This window comes from Oncorhynchus tshawytscha, linkage group LG09 (genome assembly GCF_018296145.1).
Source record: "Oncorhynchus tshawytscha isolate Ot180627B linkage group LG09, Otsh_v2.0, whole genome shotgun sequence".
NCBI classification, from domain to species: Eukaryota; Metazoa; Chordata; class Actinopteri; order Salmoniformes; family Salmonidae; genus Oncorhynchus; species Oncorhynchus tshawytscha.
The window spans coordinates 17,290,672-17,316,040 of NC_056437.1; the positions used below are offsets into that span (position 1 = coordinate 17,290,672).

The following is a 25,369-nucleotide window of genomic DNA, read 5'->3' on the forward strand; positions in this document are numbered from 1 at the left end:
ATACAAGGGTTGAAAAATTGGGCAAATTTGAGGCTTTTTGAGCCTGACAAGGAGCCATCCTCAACAAGGTTGGAAAGTGACAGTGAAGATGAGGCCTCAGAGTCTGATGTTCAAGAGGTGGACATTGAGGAGGTCCAGGGAGAAGACATGGAAGACTGAGGAAGACAACCAAAGCTTTAGTTTATAGACCATTTTACAGATGTATGTTAAACGTTTTTGGGAGATGCGATGGATCACTGAGGATCATTCAATATTCCCTTTTGTTGTTCAGTGTGAAGAGTCAACTCACTTAAAGTTCAATTCGTAACTAAATTGTTTTTTAGAATTTCTATTGGTTGGATTTAATCATTTGCAATTGTCTACTTATGATAAGATAAAATGTTTGTTTCTGTCTCCATATGATATGGTAAATATATCCCATACAAAAAACATCTACATTTAAATGGTATTAATTTGCATATTTCTGTTAATTCCTGTTAATTCCCACGGAAAGTTTCCACCTCTGAATATTCCCCCAAAATTGCAACCCTAAACAAAACTCCAACACCATCATTAAGTTTGCTGACGACACAACAGCGGTGGGCCTGATCACTGACAACGATGAGCCTATAGAGAGGAGGTCAGAGACCTGGCAGTGTGGTGCCAGGACAACAACCTCTCCCTCAATGTGAGCAAGACAAAAGAGCTGATCATGGACTACAGGAAAAGGTGGGCCGAACAGGCCCCCATTAACATCAATGGGGCTATATTGGAGCAGGTTGAGAGTTTCATGTTCCTTGGTGTCCACATCACCAACAAACTATCATGGTCCAAAAACACCAAGACAGTCATGAAGAGGGCACAACAACACCTTTCCCACCTCAGAAGACTGGAAAGATTTATTTGGCATGGGTCCCCAGATCTTCAAAAAGTTCTACAGCTGCACCATCGAGAGCATCCTGACCGGTTGCATGGTATTGCCTGGTATGGCAACTGCTCTGCATCTGATCGTAAGGTGCTACAGAGGGTAGTGCGTACTAGAGGTCGACCGATTAATCGGAATGGCTGATTAATTAGGGCCAATTTCAAGTTTTTATAATTGGTAATCTACATTTCTTTGGACACCGATCATGGCCGATTACATTGCACTCCGCGAGAAGATTGAGTGGCAGGCTGACTGCCTGTTATGCGAGTGCAGCAAGGAGCCAAGGTAAGGTGCTATCTAGCATTAAATGTATCTTATAAAAAACAATCTAAAAATAATCACTAGTTAACTACACATGGTTGATATTACTAGTTTATCTAGCTTGTTCTGCGTTTGAATATAATCGATGCAGTGCCTGTTAATTTATCATCGAATCACAGCCTACTTCGCCAAATGGGTGATTTAACAAGCGCATTCGCAAAAAAAGCACTGTCTTTGCATCAATGGGTACCTAACCATAAACATCAACGCCTTTCTTAAAATCAATACACAAGTATATATTTTTAAACCTGCATATTTAGTTAATATTGCCTGCTAACATGAAATTCTTTTAACTAGGGAAATTGTCACTTCTCTTACATTCTGTGTAACAGAGTCAGGGTATATGCAGCAGTTTGGGCCGCCTGGCTCATTGCGAACTGTGAAGACTATTTCTTCCTAACAAAGACAGCCAACTTTGCCAAACGGGGGATGATTTAACAAAAGCGCATTTGCGAAAAAAGCACAATCGTTGCACGACTGTAGCTAACCATAAACATGAATGCCTTTCTTAAAATCAATACACAGAAGTATGTATTTTTTAAACCTGCATATTTAGCTAAAAGAAATTAATGTTAGCAGGCAATATTAAACTAGGTAAATTGTGTCACTTCTCTTGCGTTCATTGCACGCAGAGTCAGGGTATATGCAACAGTTTGGGCCGCCTGGCTTGTTGCGAACTAATTTTACGTAATTATGACATAACATTGAAGGTTGTGTAATGTAACAGGAATATTTAGACTCAGGGATGCCACCCGATAGATACAATATGGAAAGGTTCCGTATTTCACTTAAAGAATAAGCTTTTTATTTTCGTGATAGTTTCTGGATTTGACCAAATTTAATGACCTAAGGCTTGTATTTCTGTGAGTTATTATGTTATAATTAAGTCTGATTTGATAGAGCAGTCTGACTGAGCGGTGGTAGGCAGCAGCAGGCTAGTAAGCATTCATTCAAACAGCACTTTTGTGCGTTTGCAAGCAGCTCTTCACAATGCTTGAAGCACAGCGCTGTTTATGACTTCAAGCCTATCAACTCCTGAGATTAGGCTGGTGTAACCGATGTGAAATGGATAACTAGTTAGTGGGGGGCGCGCCAATAGCGTTTCAAACGTCACTCGCTCTGAGACTTGAAGTAGTTGTTCCCCTTGCTCTGCAAGGGCCGCGGCTTTTGTGGAGCGGTGGGTAAAGATGCTTCGAGGGAGGCTGTTGTCAATGTGTTCCTGGTTCGAGCCCAGGTAGGAGAAAAGCTATACTGTTACACTGGCAATACTAAAGTGCCTATAAGAACATCCAATAGTCAAAGGTACATGAAATACAAATGGTATAGAGAGAAATAGTCCTATAATTCCTATAATAACCTCAACCTAAAACTTCTTACCTGGGAATATTGAAGACTCATGTTAAAAGGAACCCCCAGCTTTCATATGTTCTGAGCAAGGCACTTAAACGTTAGCTTTTTTACATGGCACATATTGCACTTTTACTTTCTTCTCCAACAAATTTATTTGATGTATTATATTAAGATAAAATAAAAGTACTCAGTATTGTTGTAATTGTCATTATTACAAATAAATGAATACATCAAAATAAAAATAAATTGTCCGATTTAATAGGTATCGGCTTTTTTTGGTCCTCCAATCAGATTTGGCGTTGAAAAATCATAATTGGTCGACCTCTAGTGCGTACAGCCCAGTACATCACTGGGGCCAAGCTTCCTGCCATCCAGGACCTCTATACTCGGCAGTGTCAGAGGAAGGCCCAAAAAAAGTAAAAGATCCAGTCACCCAAGTCATAGACTGTTCTCTCTGCTACTGCATGGCAAGTGGTACCGGAGAGCCCAAGTCTAAGACAAAGGCTCCTTAACAGCTTCTACCCCCAAGCCATAAGACTGGTGAACAATTCATCAAATGGCCACCCGGACTATTTACATTGACCCCTCCCCACCCCCTGTTTGTACACTGCTGCTACTTGCTGTTTATCACTTTACCCCTACGTCGACTACCCTGTACCCCTGCACATTGATGCCCCCCTGTATAAAGCCTCGTTATTGTTATTTTATTTTTTATTTTAGTTTATTTACTAAATATTTTCATAACTATTTCTTGAACTGCATTGTTGGTTAAGGGCTTGTAAGTAAGCATTTCACGGTAAGGTCTACACCTGTTGTATTCGGCTCATCTGGCAAATACAATTTGATTTGATATTACTGGACCAGAGGCAGGAAAAGCCAAGCTATGATGTATTATAGTCAGGCTGCAGTAATTAGCTGGAGCACTTAAGCTTGAGACAAACACATTCCAACTGCTAGGGTCTAACTTGGCAGGGAGCAGGCCACATCAATTATATCTAACACCACTGCCAGTGTGTGTGTGCGTGTGTATTGTGTCGGTGTGTTCCGGGCCAGTTCCGTTCCATTCCATCCTCTATTCCAACCAATGCCGGAGGGTCTTTGTCGTCAGCTGGTTCCCTCAGCAACTGTCTGTCCAGTCCTCTCCCTGTATTTGACCCCCCCCGTGGGGTCTGAGGTGGCAGAGCTCCAGACTGGTGATTACTTTGGGGATGTCCACTACTTGGTCCAGCTGAGAGTGCTGCTGCTCAGTCTGAACAATAAAACCTTTCCTAGGGGCCTGCTTCTGCATTGCTTGCTGTTTGGGGTTTTAGGCTGGGTTTCTGTATAGCACTTTGTGAAATCGGCTAATGTAAAAAGGGCTTTATAAATAAATAAATACATTTGATTGAATGAATGGGGGTTTGTCTTTCACAAGGGAGCAGGGTAGCCTAGTGGTTAGAGCGTTGGACTAGTAACCGGAAGGTTGCAAGTTCAAACCCCCGAGCTGACAAGGTACAAATCTGTCGTTCTGCCCCTGAACAGGCAGTTAACCCACTGTTCCTAGGCCGTCATTGAAAATAAGAATTTGTTCTTAACTGACTTGCCTGGTTAAATAAAGGTAAAATAAAGTTATATCAGCTAAATGTACCGGACACCTCCCATCCATTCTACTCAGACGATGTGTCTATTGTAGCTTATTAGAATGCCTTTTCCGTAGTGAGAGCACCACTTCACAAGACTCTGAGTCTATTATTCCATCCTGTGGACACATGCTAGGATGACAGTCAGGGTGCAGAACCATACTGCCATAATATGTCAAAAAATCAAAACATCCAAATCTAATAAAAGAATGAAGAATCTAAAGGAGGGTATTCAGTCCAGTAGGGACCAGTGATGTCTCTGATTACCATCACAAGCCTCCATTCCACCGAATCACATGGCTGCTGCCCTCCTGAAGCCCTGCAGGCAGGCAGACACACAGACAGACACACATGCTAGGCTTTTATCAATATGTTGTTTTTAACAGCGTACAATCAATACAGGCTTCAGTGGCAGGATCAACAACAGCATAAACAACAGGATCAACTACTGCAGAGCACAGTACACACATTCAGATTCAACAAATTCAGGTTCAGTAAAACGTACAATACAGTAGCTAACCTGAAGCCGACATCCAGCCTCCAAGTCTAGCTTCACAAGTCGAGGTTCTAGGATGAAGAATGAATGTGATAATATGGTGTATGGCTACGCACTACGACTAGTACTCCACTCACTCCACCTGTTTCCCCTAAACCAGCTATACTCCAGGGCTTCATCCCAACAGTCAACACAGACATCCTCTCCTTCATCTGCATCAGAGATACAATAACATACATACACTGACACAGTCCAGAACAAAAGCAGGTCTAATGCTGATATAGAAGAGTGTTCTCAAAACAAGGCGTTTTACCTTTCAGAAGCAGGACGGCACTTAGACAGCTTGTCATAACCAGCAGATCCAATCTACAGTGACTGAAGAGTCATCTCATCTCCCAGCTCTCGACAGCCCCATCAGCCAGAAAGCCTTCCACACTGACATCCCTACAGTATCACCATCAATGACTGGCCTTAGTCTGGTTATGATGTTGTTGTTATTGTTGTTGTGTTCGTCTGTGGTCTCATCAGCTGTGAGGTGACTAAGGCAGCATGAGAGGAGCACTTGGTGTGAAAACAGCCATCAGAGAAAGAAAAAAAAACAGGAGACATCGATTCGCTCGCTCTTCATCTTTTCACCTACCCCTTTTTTCTCCATTCCTCCCTTTGTCTCCACCTAAACTGGAGCTAGGAGGCCCAGTTACCGTGGAGACGCACGAGGCTGTGATGTGATTGGTCGGTGTTGTTATGATGCATCGAGTCCGAGGGACGGCCCACTGGTTAATCAACGCTACTGCACTCCTTCATTCCTCTCTCTCCCTCTTTCTTTCTCTATCTTTCTCACCCCACTTCTCCCTTTTTCTCCCCCTCATCCATCCTCTCTTCACTGTGAATGTTTATCTCTTGCCTGCTCTCCATATTTGTTACATGGTAATGGTATTCATAGGACAGGATATATGTGTTGTTTGCTGATCTAAACTGATTTAAATCCTTTACTGATTCAAATCTTGTACTGATTCAAATCCTTTACTGATTCAAAACCTTTACTGATTCAAATCCTTTACTGATTCAAATCCTTTACTGATTCAAATCTTGTACTGATTCAAAACCTTTACTGATTCAAGTGCCACAGTCACAGTCTCACACACACACACGCACTAGCACGCACACACAGCGATCTACACGTAAAACAAAAGCAAGCTAGAATTCCTAAAAAACAGAGGCACACTGTACAGGCTTTCAAAAACCTATTCATGATTGCAGAGGTCAGTTTGGAATAGGGTGAAGACATGCAAAACATACTGTGGCCTAAGTACACAGTACCAAATGACTTCCCACCTGCAGGGTGTTATAAAAAACCATGTACTGTACCTATAAAATTATGTGTCCCTGGCCAAGGGTGTTGTATTGCATACTGGAGTTTGAATGAGCCTGCCTTGAATCACAACATGGGTCTTTCACTTTGACTACCAAATCACTGATCCATGCATTCATTTTCATTAGTCACACCAAACACCCCCCAGTGATCCCACCCTAGACAATGTAAATGCTGTTTTAGAAATGCTTATTATCATGATTTCAAATGTGTATAGATGATTATAAATGTTCTAATGGAATTCTAATGTCTCAATGTATCAGATGTTTGAATGTGTATGTCTGTTTTTCTTGTCAGACACGACATGTCAAGAAAGGACTGACAGACGAGTTGCCTAAAGAACAACCAGATCTGGCAACCTGGCTAGGAGGGAAGAAGGAAACCAGAGATTGGAGAACAGACTTCTCATTCATAACCGCAGCCAACTGTTGGATCTCTCTCTCTCCATTTAGCAGACACTTCAATCCAAAGTGATTTAAAGTCATGCATACATTTTATGTTTGGGTGGCCCTGGGAATCAAACTCACAATCCTTGCATTGCAAGCGCCATGCGCTACCAATTGAGTCATACAGGACCACCAGGCTGTGGTGATGGATAGACGCGCTCTCAAAATGAAATGGCTTGCTGACAGGTCCTCCACCAAGTGGATACACACACATAAACACATTAACACACACACAAACACAGTCATTCACTGTTTATCCAGCCATCGGCAGAGCAGAGCCTGGTTAACCCAATCAGCCAGCCAGTCTGAACAGTCTACTGTAATATCCAGAGTGCAGGTCCATCCTGAACAGTCAAATCAAACTTTATTTGTCACATGCACCAAATACAACAAGTGTAGACCTCACCGTGAAATGCTTACTTACAATCCCTTAACCAACAATGCAGTTCAAGAAGAGTAAAGAAAATATTTACCAAATAGACTGAAGTAAAAAATAATAATAAAAAGTAACACAATAAGAATAACAATAACGAGGCTACGCAGGTGTTCCTTTTGTCCAGGTGGGAAAGGATAGTGTGGAGTGTGATTGAGATTGCATCATCTGTGCGTCTGTTGGGGTGGTATGCGAATTGGAGTAGGTCTAGGGTGTCTGGGAGGATGCTGTTGATGTGAGCCGTGACCAGCCTTCAAAGAACTTCATGGCTACCGCCGTGAGTGCTATGGGACAGTAATCATTTAGGCAGGTAACCTTCGCTTCCTTGGGCACAGGGACTATGGTGGTCTGCTTGAAACATGTAGGTATTACTGACTCGGTCAGGGAGAGGTCGAAAATGTCAGTGAAGACACTTGACAGTTGGTCCGTGCATGCTTTGAGTACAAGTCCTGGTAATCCTTCTGGCTCCGCAGCTTTGTGAATGTGGACCTGTTTAAAGGTTTTGTTCACATCCGCTACCGAGAGCGTTATCACACAGTCATCCAGAACAGCTGGTGCTCTTGTGCATGCTTCAGTGTTGCTAGCCTCGAATGCAAGCATAAAAGGCATTTAGCTTGTCTGATAAGCTTGCGTCACTGGGCAGCTCGCATCTGGGTTTCCCTTTGTAGTCTGTAATAGTTTTCAAGCGCTGCCACATCCGACGAGTGTCAGAGCCGGTGTAGTAGGATTCAATCTTAATCCTGTATTGATGCTTTGCTTGTTTAATGGTTCGTCTGAGGGCATAGCAGGATTTCTTATAAGCGTCCGGATTAGTCTCCCGCTCCTTGAAAGCGGCAGCTCTAGCCTTTAGCTCGATGCGGATGTTGCCTGTAATCCATGGCTTCTGGTTGGGATATGTATGTACGGACACTGTGGGGATGACATCGTCGATGCACTTATTGACGAAGCCGATGACTGAGGTAGTGTATTCTTCAATGCCATTGGATGAATCCCGGAACATATTCCAATCTGTGCTAGCAAAAGAGTCCTATAGTGTAGCATCCGCGTCATCTGACCACTTCCGTATTGAGCGAGTCACTGGTACTTCCTGCTTTAGTTTTTGTTTGTAAGCAAGAATCAGGAGGATAGAATTATGATCAGATTTGCCAAATGGAGGGCGGGGGAGGGATTTGTATGTATCTCTGTGTGTGGAGTAAAGGTGGTCTAGGATTTTTTTCCCCCTCTGGTTGCACATGTGACATACTGGTAAAAATGTGGAAAAATTGATTTAAGTTTGCCTGCATTAATGTCCCTGGCCACTAGGAGCACCGCTTCTGCGTGAGCATTTTCTTCTTTGCTTATGGCCTTATAGAGTTGGTTGAGAGCGGTCTTAGTGCCAGCTTTGTTCTGTAGTGTTAAATAGACGGCTATGAATAATATAGATGAGAACTCTCTTGGTAGATAGTGTGGTCTACAGCTTATCATAAGGTACTCTATCTCAGGCGAGCAATATCTCAAGACTTCTTTAATATTAGACATTGCGCACCAGCTGTTACTGACAAATAGACACCCCCCGCCCCTTGTTTTACCAGACGTAGCTTCTCTGTCCTGTCGGTGCATTGAACATCCTGCCAGGTCTATATTATCCGTATCATCGTTCAGCCACATCTCGGTGAAACATAAGATATTGCAGTTTTTAATGTCCCGTTGGTAGGATAATCTTAATTGTAGGTCATCAATTTTATTTTCCAATGATTGCACGTTAGCAAGAAGAACGGATGGCAGTGGGAGTTTACTCGCTCGCCTACGGATTCTCAGAAGGCATCTGCGGCCCCTTTTCCTGTATCTTTTCTTCAAGCAAATTACGGGGATCTGGGCCTGTTCCAGTGAAAGCAGGACATCCTTTTCGCCAGACTCGTTAAAGGAAAACGTTTCTTCCAGTCCGCGGTGAGTAATCGCTGTTCTGATGTCCAGAATTTATTTTAGGTCATAAGAGATGGTAGCAGCAACATTATGTACAAAATAAGTTTTAAAAAACAAGTTACCCAAAATGCAAAAAGACTAACAAAATAGCACAATTGGTTGGGAGAATTAAAATGTCAGCCATGTTCTTTGGCACCATCTTCATGTTATCTACTGTAACATCCAGAGCTCAGGTCCATCCTGAACAGTCTACTGTAACATCCAGAGTTCAGGTTCATCCTGAACAGTCTACTGTAACATCTAGAGTTCAGGTTCATCCTGAACAGTCTACTGTAATATCCAGAGTTCAGGTCCATCCTCAACAGTCTACTGTAACATCCAGAGTTCAGGTCCATCCTGAACAGTCTACTGTAACATCCAGATTTCAGGTTCATCCTGAACAGTCTACTGTAACATCCAGAGTTCAGGTCCACCCTGAACAGTCTACTGTAACATCCAGAGTTCAGGTCCACCCTGAACAGTCTACTGTAACATCCAGAGTTCAGGTCCATCCTGAACAGTCTACTGTAACATCCAGAGTTCAGGTCCACCCTGAACAGTCTACTGTAACATCCTGACCTCAGGTCCACCCTGAACAGTCTACTGTAACATCCTGACCTCAGGTCCACCCTGAACAGTCTACTGTAACATCCAGAGTTCAGGTCCACCCTGAACAGTCTACTGTAACATCCAGAGTTCAGGTCCATCCTGAACAGTCTACTGTAACATCCAGAGTTCAGGTCCACCCTGAACAGTCTACTGTAACATCCAGAGTTCAGGTCCACCCTGAACAGTCTACTGTAACATCCAGAGTTCAGGTCCATCCTGAACAGTCTACTGTAACATCCAGAGTTCAGGTCCACCCTGAACAGTCTACTGTAACATCCTGACCTCAGGTCCACCCTGAACAGTCTACTGTAACATCCTGACCTCAGGTCCACCCTGAACAGTCTACTGTAACATCTAGAGTTCAGGTCCATCCTGAACAGTCTACTGTAACATCCAGAGTTCAGGTCCACCCTGAACAGTCTACTGTAACATCCAGAGTTCAGGTCCACCCTGAACAGTCTACTGTAACATCCTGACCTCAGGTCCACCCTGAACAGTCTACTGTAACATCCTGACCTCAGGTCCACCCTGAACAGTCTACTGTAACATCCTGACCTCAGGTCCACCCTGAACAGTCTACTGTAACATCCTGACCTCAGGTCCACCCTGAACAGTCTACTGTAACATCCAGAGTTCAGGTCCACCCTGAACAGTCTACTGTAACATCCTGACCTCAGGTCCACCCTGAACAGTCTACTGTAACATCCTGAGTTCAGGTCCATCCTGAACAGTCTACTGTAACATCCTGACCTCAGGTCCACCCTGAACAGTCTACTGTAACATCCTGACCTCAGGTCCACCCTGAACAGTCTACTGTAACATCCAGAGTTCAGGTCCACCTGAACAGTCTACTGTAACATCCTGACCTCAGGTCCACCCTGAACAGTCTACTGTAACATCCTGACCTCAGGTCCACCCTGAACAGTCTACTGTAACATCCAGAGTTCAGGTCCATCCTCAACAGTCTACTGTAACATCCAGAGTTCAGGTTCATCCTGAACAGTCTACTGTAACATCCTGACCTCAGGTCCACCCTGAACAGTCTACTGTAACATCCTGACCTCAGGTCCACCCTGAACAGTCTACTGTAACATCCTGACCTCAGGTCCACCCTGAACAGTCTACTGTAACATCTAATCACTCTGTTCAGGTCCATCCTGAACAGTCTACTGTAACATCCTGACCTCAGGTCCACCCTGAACAGTCTACTGTAACATCCATGACCTCATTGGTCCACCCTGAACAGTCTACTGTCACATCCAGAGTTCAGGTCCACCCTGAACAGTCTACTGTAACATCCTGACCTCAGGTCCACCCTGAACAGTCTACTGTAACATCCTGACCTCAGGTCCACCCTGAACAGTCTACTGTAACATCCTGACCTCAGGTCCACCCTGAACAGTCTACTGTAACATCCTGACCTCAGGTCCAGATCACAGAGGCTGTGATGTTCTAGGCCTGAGTCTGTCTCCTTTTGAATCACTCTGTAATGTCACCACCATCTGCTTGTTGATAAGGCAAAGGTTTGAATGTTTCCAATAAAGGAATGTGCTAATACTCAAATCAAATCGTATTGGTCACATACACATATATATCAGATGTTATTGGTCACATACACATATATATCAGGTTATTATTGGTCACATACACATATATATCAGGTTATTATTGGTCACATACACATATATATCAGGTTATTATTGGTCACATACACATATATATCAGATGTTATTGGTCACATACACATATATATCAGATGTTATTGCGGGTGTAGCGAAATGCTTGTGTTCCTAGCTCCAACAGTGTAGTAATATCTAACAATTCACAACAATACACACAAATCTAAAAGTAAAATAATGGAATTAAGAAATGTATAAATAACAGTGTCATCCCCGACACTGTTTTGGTAAAAATGCTGGAGAAATGTAAGCACTCAAATTCATAGAGAGATCTATGGTTCGGATGGGGGAACCACAGTGCAACGAAGCTCACGAGGCATTCAGAAGTTACATTCTTCAAGAATCAATGGGTACATATCATTCATTTCTAAGTACAACATGTAGCAACTGCAGAAACTTTAATAAACAAAAACACTAAACCTTTGAGGTACAGTATATTTCCGTTGTGTTTCTATAGCAGAAAGCTGGAGAATGAAAGTATGTGGCTTATGTTGTAAGAAAGAGAGAGAGAGAGAGAGCGCGAGAAAGAAAGAGAGAAAGAGGGAAAGAGAGAGAGAGTTAGAGGGAGAAAGACAGAGAAAGAAAGAAAGAAAGAGAAAGAAAGAAAGAAAGAAAGAAAGAGAGAGATAGGGGGGAGAGGGAGAAAGAGAGAGGGAAAGAGAGAGAGAGAGAGAGAGAGAAAGAAAGACAGAAAGAAAGAAAACGAGAAAGAGAGAGAGGGGGAGGGAAAGAGAGTAGGAGAGAGAGAGTGAGAGAAAGAAAGAAAGAAAGAGAAAGAGAGAAAGAAATAGAGAGAGACAGATAGGGAGAGAGAGAGGTGTATATTATCTACCTCACTTGCTTTGGCAATGTAAACACGTTTCCCATGCCAATAAGGCCCCTTGAATTGAATTGAGAGGAGAGAGGGGGCGAGAGAGAGAGAGAGAGAGAGAGAGAGAGAGAGAGAAAGAAAACGAGAAAGAGAAAGAGAGGGGAGGTAAAGAGAAGAGAGAGAAAGAAAGAAAGAAATAAAGAAAGAAAGAAAGAAAGAAAGAGAAAGAAAGAAAGAAAGAAAGAAAGAAAGAAAGAAAGAAAGAAAGAAAGAGAGGGAAAGAGGGAAAGAGAGAGAGAAAGAGAGAGAGATAAAGATTTGTGACCTGTTGCCAAGAGGGAGAGAGAGGGAGAGAGAGAGAGAGAAAGAGAGAGAGAGAGAGAGAGAGAGAGAGAGAGAGAGAGAGAGGGAAAGAGAAAGAGGATAAGGAAAGAGAAAGAGAGAGAGCGGGGAGAGAGAGAGAGAGAGAGAGAAAGAGAGAGAGAGAGAGAGAGAGAGAGAGAGGGAGAGAGGGAAAGAGAAAGAGGGAGAGATAGAGAGGAGCGAAAGGTTGAGGGAGAGAGAGAGAGCGTGAGGGAAAGTGAGAGAGAGAGGAGGAGAGGTGACAGACAGAGAACAACCCACTAGAGAGGTGGCCACCCCCGCAGAGAAGCCAGCAGAACAGCCCACCTCAGCACCCGACAAAAGCCTCGACACCACAGCAGAACAGTCCACACCAGACCCTGACCATAGAGTCGACATCACAGCAGAACAGGCAAATGAAGAACCCCAAGCCCAGCAGCTCTCACCCCCTCTGAGCACCCCACTTGTCAGCCACCCTGATAGCCCTTCTGACCCCCCCCCCCCACACCCACTGAGGACAAACACAAGACACAGATTGTACTACTTATGGACTCAAATGGGAAATATATAGAAGAAAAAAACCTTTTTCCCAAACACAGTGTGTCTAAACTCTGGTGTCCAAACACCCAGTGCACCCTCAACCTTCTGTCTGAGGACCAACTAGGCTCACCTAGCCACATAATAATACACACAGGCACAAACGACCTGAGAGCACAGCAGGAAAGGGTGGCCACAGCACTGAAGGGAGTGATTGAAAGGGCTTCTTCTACTTTCCCCAACGCACAAGTGGTTATCTCCACCCTGCTACCACAAAAAGACTTCCACCCTGCCACAATACAGAGGGTAAACGCAAGTATTTCCCATGACTGTGCCTCAAAACAAAATGTATTCCTGGCCCACCACTCCACCCTGGACTTGAACAGCCTCTATGACCAGGTCCACCTCTACAAGGCAGCAGTGCCCACCTTTGCCCGAACCCTAAAGGACATCGCTCTCAAACGTATCCCCAACACTTCACACAGGAGCAACAGATCAATAGACACCCCACCCAGACCGGTGACACACCCTCCCAGACCTGCAGGACCCCCCCTGGACCTACACATAGAGGACCCACGCCAAGAGGAATTACATCCAGACCACAGCACTCCCAGACACATCCACACCCCCACCCCAACCAAGCCCACACCCCATTTAGGCCCCTTCAGATCAGACATATGCCACTCCTGCCCACCCCATGCACCCCACCCCCGCAAAGAGGGCCTCAACATGTAAGCCACACATATGCCCAGGTAGTGAGCGGGAAAACAGTCCCAACCCCCACTCTCACACTCGCCCAAGCCAATGGCATGTACCAGATGCTCAGCAGGCTCTGCTCACACTTACTGGCCTGAGGCCAAACCACAACCAACAACATTGGACACTCTATGAAACAAAAAGCCTTCACTATATCATCCTGGAATATCCAAGGCCTGAGGTCATCTGCCTTTGGCCTAAAGAGCAGGAACCCGGACTTCACCAAATAAATCGGTAATACAGACATTGTCATCCTGCAAGAAACCTGGCATAGAGGAGACGGACCCACTGGTTGCCCTCTAGGTTACAGAGAGCTGGTAGTCCCATCCACCAAACTACCAGGTGTGAAACAGGGAAGGGACTCAGGGGGTATGCTAATTTGGTATAGAGCAGACCTAACTCACTCCATTAAATGAATCAAAACAGGAACATTCTACATTTGGCTAGAAATTCAAAAGGAAATTATCCTAACAGAGAAAAATGTCCTCCTGTGTGCTACTTATATCCCCCCACTAGAATCCCCATATTTTAATGAATACAGCTTCTCCATCCTGGAGGGGGAAATCAATCATTTCCAGGCCCAGGGATATGTACTAGTCTGTTGCGACCTAAATGCCAGAACCGGACAAGAACCTGACACCCTCAGCACACAGGGGGACAAACACCTGCCTGGAGGTGACAGCATTCCCTCCCACATATGCCCCCCTAGGCACATCTATGACAACATAACCAACAAAAACAGGTCACAACTCCTGCAGCTCTGTCGCACGCTGGGTATGTACATAGTCAATGGTAGGCTTCGAGGGGACTCCTATGGTAGGTACACATATAGCTCATCTCTTGGCAGTAGTACTGTAGACTACATTATCATTGACCTCAACCCAGAGTCTCTCAGAGTGTTCACAGTCAGCCCACTGACACCCCTATCAGACCACAGCAAAATCATAGTCTACTTAAACAGAGCAATACTCAATCATGAGGCATCAAAGCCAAAGGAACTGAGTAACATTAAGACATGCTATAGATGGAAGGAATGCAGTTTGGAAACCTACCAAAAAACAATTAGGCAACAACAAATTCAATCCCTTCTAGACAATTTCCTGGACAAAAGGTTTCATTGTAATAGTGAAGGTGTAAACTTGGCAGTAGAAAATAGTAAAAAAACAGTATATTTGACCTCTCAGCTTCCCTATCAAATCTAAAAATCTCAAATAGAAAACCGAAGAAAATTAACAACAATGACAAATGGTTTGATGAAGAATGCAAAAATCTAAGAAAGAAATTGAGAAACCTGTCCAAACAAAAACATAGAGACCCGGAAAACGTGAGTCTACACCTTCACTATGGTGAATCACTAAAACAATACAGAAATACACTACGGAAAAAGAAGGAACAGCAGAAATCAGCTCAATGTAATTGAAGAATCCATAGACTCTAAGCATTTCTGGGAAAATTGGAAAACACTAAACAAACAACAACACAAAGAATTATCTATCCAAAATGGAGATGTATGGGTAAACCACTTCTCCAATCTTTTTGACTCTATAACAAAGAATAAAGAGCAAAAATATATACATGATCAAATACAGATCTTAGAATCAACTATTAAAGACTACCAGAACCCACTGGATTCTCCAATTACATTGAATGAGTTACAGGACAAAATAAAAACCCTCCAACCCAAAAAGGCCTGTGGTGTTGATGGTATCCTCAATGAAATGATCAAATATACAGACAACAAATTCCAATTGGCTATACTAAAACTCTTTAACATCATCCTTAGCTCTGGCATCTTCCCCAATATTTGGAACCAAGGACTGATCACCCCAATCCACAAAAGTGGAGACAAATTTGACCCCAATAACTACCGTGGAATATGCATCAACAGTAACCTTGGGAAAATCCTCTGCATTATCATTAACAGCAGACTCGTACATTTCCTCAATGAAAACAATGTACTGAGCAAATGTCAAATTGGCTTTTTACCAAATTATGTCTGCTGTTTGCTGATGATCTGGTGCTTCTGTCACCAACCAAGGAGGGCCTACAGCAGCACCTAGATCTTATGCACAGATTCTGTCAGACCTGGGCCCTGACAGTAAATCTCAGTAAGACCAAAATAATGGTGTTCCAAAAAAGGTCCAGTCACCAGGACCACAAATATAAATTCCATCTAGACACTGTTGCCCTAGAGCACACAAAAAACTATACATACCTTGGCCTAAACATCAGCGCCACAGGTAACTTCCACAAAGCTGTGAATGATCTGAGAGACAAGGCAAGAAGGGCATTCTATGCCATCAAAAGGAACATAAATTTCAACATACCAATTAGGATTTGGCTAAAAACACTTGAATCAGTCATAGAGCCCATTGCCCTTTATGGTTGTGAGGTCTGGGGTCCGCTCACTAAACAAGACTTCACAAAATGGGACAAACACCAAATTGAGACTCTGCACGCAGAATTCTGCAAAAATATCCTCCATGTACAACGTAGAACACCAAATAATGCATGCAGAGCAGAATTAGGCCGATACCCACTAATTATCAAAATCCAGAAAAGAGCCGTTAAATTCCATAACCACCTAAAAGGAAGTGATTCCCAAACCTTCCATAACAAAGCCATCACCTACAGAGAGATGAACCTGGAGAAGAGTCCCCTAAGCAAGCTGGTCCTGGGGCTCTGTTCACAAACACAAACACACCCTACAGAGCCCCAGGACAGCAGCACAATTAGACCCAACCAAATCATGAGAAAACAAAAAGATAATTACTTGACACATTGGAAAGAATTAACAAAAAAACAGAGCAAACTAGAATGCTATTTGGCCCTACACAGAGAGTACACAGCGGCAGAATACCTGACCACTGTGACTGACCCAAAATTAAGGAAAGCTTTGACTATGTACAGACTCAGTGAGCATAGCCTTGCTATTGAGAAAGGCCGCCATAGGCAGACATGGCTCTCAAGAGAAGACAGGCTATGTGCTCACTGCCCACAAAATGAGGTGGAAACTGAGCTGCACTTCCTAACCTCCTGCCCAATGTATGACCATATTAGAGAGACATATTTCCCTCAGATTACACAGACACGCAAAGAATTTGAAAACAAACCCAATTTTGATAAACTCCCATATCTACTGGGTGAAATTCCACAGTGTGCCATCACAGCAGCAAGATTTGTGACCTGTTGCCACGAGAAAAGGGCAACCAGTGAAGAACACACACCATTGTAAATACAACCCATATTTATGCTTATTTATTTTATCTTGTGTCCTTTAACCATTTGTACATTGTTAAAACACTGTATATATATATATAATATGACATTTGTAATGTCTTTATTGTTTTGAAACTTCTGGATGTGTAATGTTTACTGTTAATTTTTATTGTTTATTTCACTTTATATATTCACTTTGTATATTATCTACCTCACTTGCTTTGGCAATGTTAACACGTGTTTCCCATGCCAATAAAGCCCTTGAATTGAATTGAATTGAATTGAGAGAGAGAGAGAGAGAGAGAGGGAAAGAGAGAGAGAGAGAAATGGTGAAAGAAAAATTCAGAGAAAGAATGTTAGAAAAAAAGAGAGTGTGAGACAGATGAAGGCACCAACATTAATCAACAACTGAGAGTGGGAGCACACACACAAATACACACACACACGCTCCAATAGTATTACTGTCTGGCCAGGGTCCAAGGCTCTGAGCCTGGGTAATATACAACCTGGCCTTGTGGTAGTGAGAGTGTGTGTGTTTGTGTGTGTGGATGTGTGTGTGTGTGTGTGTGTGTGTGTGTGTGTGTGTATGGGTGGGTGCCCGCTCGTGCATGTTTGTGTGTGTGTGTGTGTGTGTGTGTATGGGTGGGTGCCCGCTCGTGCATGTGTGTGTGTGTATGTGTGTGTGTGTGTGTGTGTGTGTGTGTGTGTGTGAATGCTTGATGAAGGTGTGACGCCTCGCTGGGTTTGAACAAAGTGGGTGCCAGCCCATGAGCCGCCTCTCACACACACACACACACGCACGCACGCACACGCACACGCACGCACGCATGCACGCACACACACACACACGCACACATTGTCACACACACACACATACACACACACACGCACACATTGTCACACACACACACATTGTCACACACAAAGGGAGAGGAAGAGGGAAGACGATACTCTGGACTAACTTTTAACTAACAGACGGACGCTTAAGCTGGGTATCAGGTGTAAGAGTGTGTGTGTGTGTGTGTGTGTGTGTGTGTGTGTGTGTGTGTGTGTGTGTGTGTGTGTGTGTGTGTGTGTGTGTGTGTGTGTGTGTGTGTGTGTGTGTGTGTGTGTGTGTGTGAATGCTTGATGAAGGTGTGATGCCTCGCTGGGTTTGAACAAAGTGAGGAGATTGGTATTTAGAGTAAGTGCTCATCGGAGGATAGGAAGCACACACACACACAGGTAGGTAATGAGAACGAGGGCTTTAGATGTGACCTACAGTTAACCTTACATCCACGTAACCTGCAGAATGGAGGCCAGGGCGGGCAAGCATCAGAGGAACCCAAAGGTTCCTACGTCACCCTCACACTGATCTGTAAACTGAGCCCAGCCACAACATTTTAGGATTACAGAGACATTATTCAGTATTCGTCAATCTACCAAAATGGCTGCATGATAGACACACAGGAACATCATGTTAGTGACCAGAGAATCTTTCTGGGCTGAAGTTTCCCTTAGACATAAACAAAACCTACAAACGGACCTCCTCAATTTGAGTGCCGCATTCGATGGAAAAATACAGTTTCAAGATGTTGCCATCTTACTGAAAACGAGGAGTTTTGGAGCTAAGCAACGTGGTGAGTCAGTAAACTGGTCATACATCACCAGAACCTGTTGTGACGTCAAAGACGTGTATTTCAGTAATAATATCAATTATTTTATCTTCCCTTCAGAATTGGTCCCAGGAATAGTAGCTGACAGAGATAAGGGTTGTTGATTTTTAACCTTGTCTCTTGTGAGGACAAAAATATTAAAGCTAGTGTCAAAATCTAATTTCCTCATTCTAACCCAATCTTCTTCAGGAAATTAGACTGCTTCAATTGAGTGAGTACACTGCTATATGAAACCTAGTCACGAAAGGGCAATACTGCATTATATCACACTTACACAACCACACACACACACATTTGTTGACTACGCAATAAAAACATTTGCCCATAAAAAAGTAATATGTTGATGGCTCCAGTATAGGGAGGCTCTGTAATAAAACAAACTAAATGAGCCTCAGAACCAGACAAGCTGAATGGAATAGTCATTCATTCAGTCATTCACGTCTGAATTCTGCTTCCATCCACCCACTCCCTCACCACCCACCAGGCTGGCTGGGCTGCCATGTTCACTGGTCTGGAATCCCTGTGTTTACCCTGCTATAAATAGCCTCTCAATTGGGATGACGTGGCAACCCGTGACAGCCTCTATCTCTCCCTGACCTAGCCATCTGGGCTGGTCATCTGGGCTGGTTGCAGCAGTGGGGCTGGTTGCAACAGTGGGGCTGGTTGCAACAGTGGAGCTGCTGCTGCTGATGATGGCGATGATGATGGAGACACTGCCTTATCGGTATGCAACGCAGAGCTGTGGCTGGATATGGCCCTACATTACCTCCTTCTACCACTCTCTCTCGCTCTATCCGTCTCTCTCTTGCTCTCCTCCCTCTCTCTCTCTCTTTCTCCATCTCTCTCTCTACCTCTTTCTCTGTCTCTCTATCACTCTCTCTGAGGCCCTGCCAATCAGCCATTAATGGATGAGAGAAGAGAAGAAGAGAAGTGATGGAGGAAGAGAAGAGAGGGATGGAAAGAGGGAAGGACAGAGATAGAGGGGAGGGAGAGAGGGGAAGAATAGAGAGGAAAGAGGGAGGGAAGGACAGAGAGAGAGAGAGAGACCAAGGGAGGGAAGCGGAAGAGGAGAGTGATGGAGAGAGATAGGGGGACAGGAAGAAGGGGGGCAGGAATCAATAGTATGACTCACTGTTTCTGCGCTGGCAACTTCCTAACAGTATTCATTACATACAAACCTAATCATTCTGCCTTGATTATCACACACAGCAGAGAGCTCTCTCTTCATCCAGACTCTTCATAAATAACACCAGTCATCCTGTCTGAGAGAGGAAGGGAAGGAAGGAAGGGAGTGAAGGAAGGAAGGAAGGAAGGAAGGAAGGAAGGAAGGAAGGAAGGAAGGAAGGAAGGAAGGAAGGAAGGAAGGAAGGAAGGAAGGAAGGAAGGAAGGAAGGAAGGAAGGAAGGAAGGAAGGAAGGAAGGAAGGAAGGAAAAAGGGGAAGGAATTTCTATGTTTTGAAACAGGCCTGTGTTACTTGTGATTACATGTGTTAGGTGCAGCGGGGTGTAGAGGAGACTGTCTGGAGGCACCTGGTTCCCTAGAGGCCAAGATACAAATAAACACACACAGAGACAGAGACACACACGCAGACACAGACATTCAGAGTTCGAACAGGCAGTGTTCTCCTATGGGACAGCTGCTCCCCACTGTCTGTATAGTAATTATTACCTTAAACTCCAAGAGGAAAACAGCGTGTACCCGGCACACAAACACACCACTAACAAGAAGTGAATAGGCGAATACACACACACACACACACACACAGTCCCTACTACGCAGGCACGCAAACGATGCAAACGAATACTGTAACCTATAAGAAGTACACAATATATACAAAAGTATGTGGACACCCCTTCAAATTAGTCGATTCAGCTATTTCAGACACACGCATTGCTGACAGGTGTATAAAATTGAGCACACAGCCATGCAATCTCCATAGACAAAAACACTGGCAGTAGAATGGCCTTACTGAAGAGCTCAGTGACTTTCAACGTGGCACCGTCATAGGATGACACCTTTCCAACAAGTTAGTTGGTGAGATTTCTGCCCTGCTAGAGCTGCACAGGTCAACTGTAAGTGCTGTAATTGTGAAGTGGAAACATCTAGGAGCAACAACGACTCAGCCGCGAAGTGGTAGGCTACACAAGCTCACAGAACGGGACTGCCAAGTGCTGAAGCACTTAAAAATCGTCTGTCCTCGGTTGCAACATTCACTAACGAGTTCCAAACTGTCTCTGGAAGCAACATCAGCACAAGAACTGTTCGTTGGGAGCTTCATGAAATGGGTTTCCGTGGCCAAGCTGCCGCACACAGGCCTAAGATCACCATGCGCAATGCCAAACGTCGGCTGGAGTGATGTAAAGCTCGCTGCCATTGGACTCTGGAGCAGTGGAAACGCGTTCTCTGGAGTGATGAATCACTCTTCACCATCTGGCAGTCTGACGGATGAATCTGGGTTTGCCGGATGCCAGGAGAACGCTACCTTCCCCAATGCATAGTGCCAACTGTAAAGTTTGGTGAAGGAGGAGTAATGGTCTGGGGCTAGGCCCCTTAGTTCCAGTGAAGGGAAATCTTAACACTACAGCATACAATGACATTCTAGACGATTTTGTGCTTCTGACTTTGTGGCAACAGGTTGGGGAAGGCCCTTTCCTGTTTCAGCATGACAATGCCCCCGTGTACAAAGCGAGGTCCATTCAGAAATGGTTGGTTGAGATCGGTGCGGAAGAACTTGAATGGCCTGCACAGAGCCCTGACCTCAACCCCATCGGACACCTTTGGGATGAATTGGAATGCCAACCGCGAGCCAGGCCTACAATCGCCCAACATCGCTGCCCGACCCCACTAATGCTCTTGTGGCTGAATGGAAGCCCCGGTAGCAATGTTCCAACATCTAGTGGAACGCCTTCCCAGAAGAGTGGAGACTGTTATAGCAGCAAAGGGGGGACCAACTCCATATTAATGCCCATGATTTTGGATTGAGATGTTTGACGAGCAGGTGTCCACATACTTTTGGTAATGTTTGCGTAATACAGTGGACGTCTAAGCTAACAGGCCTATGCATGCAATGCCCTGATGCATTCAGTACTCAAATCTCTGACAGCGCGAGGTGGACAATTATTGTTTTAGGAAAGTAAAAACCAATAAAACAATAGGCTATAAGGTTTTGCATATATGCTACTGATCGAAACACAAGGAATAGTGTTTTTGTAATTAGTTATAGGCTGTTTGAAAGGACATGGAAATGTGACTCTTCTGAAAAGGTAAGAAACAGTCTAGCTGCTTTAGTGTGTAGGCCGTTGTCCATGGAGCTCCGCAGAGATTTCACGCCAACCTGTCACTTCTTGGTCAAAAGCATTGGAACTTTTATGTTTTTTGGGGTATAGCGTGATATAAGCAGAATTCAATATAATTTCAATGCAATAACTCAAATGACGCACTTGGGTATATAGCTACATATCGGTATGTTTCATCATAGAAATAGATACATTCTATTATGGTTATTGCTAGGACAATGCTGAGGGAAAAACAAAAAAAACTATACAGACAATGACTTCATCGAACAACACTGTTTCACAACACATCAGTGACATGGTGGGAGATGTTTTGGAACAATTACTGCTTTGCATATGTAACAGTATAGCTTTCATCCGTCCCCCTCGCCCCGAACCGGGCTCGAACCAGGGACCCTCTGCACACAGACAACAGTCACCCACGAAGCATCGTTACCCATCGCGCCACAAAAGCCACGGCCCTTGCAAAGCAAGGTGAACAACTACTTCAGGTCTCAGAGTGAGTGAGGTCACCCAATTGAAACGCTATTAGCGCGCACCACCGCTTACTAGCTAGCCATTTCACATCGGTTACACATCCAAGCCAGTGAATTTTATGCGTTACAGCTGGATGAGTCAACAGACATGGCGGGCCTGGCACAGCTCCTGGTATATGTCTGTTACGTTTATGGGGGGTCAATTAAGGAAGACCTTCTCTTCTGCAAACCAATGGAAACCAGGACAACAGGAGAGGATATTTTTAAAGTACTGGACAGCTTTGTAACATCAAATGGACTTTGGTGGTTAGATGTGTTGGTATCTGTACTGATGGCGCAAAAGCCATGACAGGGAGACATAGTGGAGTGGTAACGCACCTGCAAGCAGTTGCTCCCGACACCCCTTGGGTACACTGCAGCACTCACCGAGAGGCTCTTGCTGCCAAGGGAATGCCTGACAGCTTGAAAGATGTTTTAGACACTACAGTGAAAATGGTTCACTTTGTTAAAGCAAGGCCCCTGAACTCTCGTGTATTTTCTGCATTATGCAATGATATGGGCAGCGACCATGTAACGCTGGCTATCAAGGGGCAAAGTATTGCACATTCTTTTGAATAGAGAGACAAGCTTAAAGTTTTCTTTACTGACCATAATTTTCACTTGTCTGCCCGCTTGCATGATGGCGAGTTTCTCACACAACTGGCCTGAATCTAGGATTACAGGGACTCTCCGCAAATATATTCAATGTTCTGGGACAAAATTGAGGCTCGCTCGGATTAAGAAGTTGGAGATCTTTGTTTGCATTAACAAGGACAACACACAGGTCTTTCCATCATTGTATGATTTTTTTGTGTTCTATTGATAAGTGCGTGAATTGAACAATTGTCCTGTTCTTTTGGGTGACAAGGAAAATGTATGGAGTAAAAAAGTACAATATTTTCTGAAGGAATGTAGTGAAGTAAAAGTAGTCAAAAATATTAAAAAAATAGTAAAGTACAATGACTTAAAAAGTACTTTCAAGTATTTTTACTTAAGTACTTTACACCACTGTCAGACCATGATTAGAGGGAAATAATGAAAAATCCAGTGGAAATGGTTTTGAGGTCCTGAGGTGAGTTTAGGGCTGTAGGCTATGTTTTGGTTATTTCGATTTTCATTTGCCTTTTGTTTACTGCGTTTGTTTACTGTTTAAGTAACTCACCTAAATATAGATTGTCATGCCTTTATAAATCTGATATTTTGTTTACTGTTTTAATTAACTGACCTAAATATAGATTGTGTCATGCCTTTATAAATCTGATATTTTGTTAACTGTTTAAGTAACTAACCTAAATATAGATTGTGTCATGCCTTTATAAATCTGATATTTTGTTAACTGTTTAAGTAACTAACCTAAATATAGATTGTGTCATGCCTTTATAAATCTGATATTTTGTTTACTGGGCCTACTTGCCTACCTGGGACCATGGTGTGTTGGCGTTAATTTGTTCCATTTGCAGTTGTCAGTATTCTAAGCCAAACTGTTATTCACTATTTTTGTTTGCATGCATGATTAACTAGGCAACTACTTTCAGCTTTTAGTTGGCATTATTTTGGTTAGACAGCTGTGTGTATGGCTGCATTCACATAGGCTGTTTGTAATAGGGGAATATCTCTTGTAGCCTACATTCATTACCAAAACGGCCTTGCTTTAGTGTGCAGACCGCTGTCCATTGTGTTGATAAACTGCAGCGGATTGGCACGAAATCTGTAGCCTACTTGTCACTTCAAAAGCACTCAATGATCTCAGAGTCTAGGCATTTGAACTTCATGTTTATTGTGGTATAAGTATATTTCAATATAATTCCAATGCACCCCCCCCCCAACACACACACACACAAATAGATTTGCCCCCTCGCCGGTTTCAAATGGGCCCTTAGTCACCTTTTCCTGGCGCCGGGTCTGACATTCTGATCTGTTCAATCAGCCTTATTCATTGATATGGTGTATACCTCCACAATACTATTTTGATACACATCGTGGGGATTAAGCAGTGTATACTCAATGTCCAATGAAAAATACGTGGCGTATACATGCGTATAACCTCCACTACACCACTGCATATGGCCTCAGCTCTCGAGCTGCTCGCTGTCGAAAACCAAACGCCAAGTCAAGATTCTAAGAACACTCACCAGCAATGTGATGGAAACTCCTCACTGCATTCTTCCAATGCGCTGTTGGATTTCCTGGAATTTGTCCAAATACACAGTTTATTGGCTAAGAAATGTCTTAACTATAACCAATGACACCTAAATAAAATAATTTAGCAAGCTAACCCAGCAAATTTGCTAATAATTCTGCATCCATCCACGTCTTTTGCTCCAATAGCGGCACTGCCGTCAACGCATTGAGTGTCCCTTTACTGTCTGCCTGACCACGACAGGCACCAGAAGCAAGACTATCTATCCCAAGACCTCTCTACATCAAGTTCCTTTGACATAGACTATTTGTCCGGCTTTTCTAGTCTGAATGCCATTCCATTTATTTGGATGTCTGCCTGCTGTTTCCCCTTTGAGAATAAAGCGGACTACTTATGTTCCCCCGGGCTCACTCTACCGTTCATTGACAGCCAAAACAAAGTCATATGCAACATTATCCTTCTATTGGAAAATTACTTAGCAAATTACCAGGTCGTGGTTGTATGCTACATGTTACGTCGCTAAAGCATTGGCAATCCTAATCATACAGTATGTCCGATTTCATATACATGTCCTGTACTGTCAGCTAGATAGAAAGCGCCCCCAGTGGCTACAGATTAATCACAGACCTGAACGGTACCTCTACAAGATGCTTTATAAAACATGAAGGCATACAGTAGAGTACAAATGTACTGAATCAACAGTAGTCATGGACCGCGTTTTGGACACTGTTGGCCAAATTGAATATCTTTGAATTATGTGTAACAGAAACTATTTATTCTATATAGATGAGGCCTCTGACTGTGTCACTACAGACACCCTGGTTTGAATCCAGGCTGTATCACATCTGGCTGTAATTGGGAGTCCCATAGGGCGGTGCACAATTGGCCCAGTGTCGTCCGGGTTTGGCTGGGGTAGGCTTTCATTGTAAA

The 25,369-nt window shown here is 43.8% G+C and overlaps 1 protein-coding gene across 3 annotated transcripts in view; it reads right to left on the reverse strand.

Annotated features, from left to right (window-relative positions):
* Window positions 1-24,956, reverse strand: part of LOC112257468 (membrane-associated phosphatidylinositol transfer protein 2) — an 84,352-nt gene extending 59,396 nt beyond the window's left edge. Inside the window, exon 1 of one of the 3 annotated variants that reach the window (XM_042326625.1) lies at window positions 24,432-24,956. The gene's annotated coding sequence lies outside the window, so the exon portion shown is untranslated. Of the gene's footprint in view, window positions 1-5,003; window positions 5,345-24,431 lie in introns of those variants that run through there. The other 2 variants (XM_042326627.1, XM_042326626.1) reach the window with 2 other exon arrangements.
* Window positions 24,957-25,369: the final 413 nt, after the last annotated feature.